We start from the raw sequence: 512 nt of genomic DNA, 5'->3' as shown, positions 1-512 counted from the left end.
AAAACAGAATTTTGGGTAAGTTCCAAATCATACCCTTCTTTGTGACAAAAAGATAGGGGGTTGTTGGGGAAATTTAATTTTTTTTCTTTTTAGGGCTTTATTTGACTTAAAACCCTAGTTCAGTTCAGTTATTGGGTCTTTTGAGAGAAGTGTTTCACAGATGATACAGTGAAGCTCAAACAAAAGGGAAGGACAAAAAATATATATTGTCTGTTTAAAAGGGAAAGGGGTGAGGGGTTGTGGAAAAAAATTTGGTTTATTTGATGAAGAGCAAAAAATAAAGCAGGAAGATCACAAAAAATTTTCAGGTTTTACCAGCACACATAGGGGTAACACGTGATAGGAAAACTTTCCAAAAAAATTTGGGTAATTTTCTTACTTGATAGGAAGTTACCAAACCCCGCTGATGTTTAATGGACCATTTTAGGGGGTTTTGGGAAAAGGGCCCCCTTTTAGAAACCTGATGACGCCAGATTTTCTAGCTGGGTATTTCTCAAGGAACAAATTTAAAC

This window comes from Penaeus monodon, chromosome 19, assembly GCF_015228065.2.
Source record: "Penaeus monodon isolate SGIC_2016 chromosome 19, NSTDA_Pmon_1, whole genome shotgun sequence".
NCBI lineage: Eukaryota > Metazoa > Arthropoda > Malacostraca > Decapoda > Penaeidae > Penaeus > Penaeus monodon.
Note: the sequence above shows the minus strand (reverse complement) of the source record.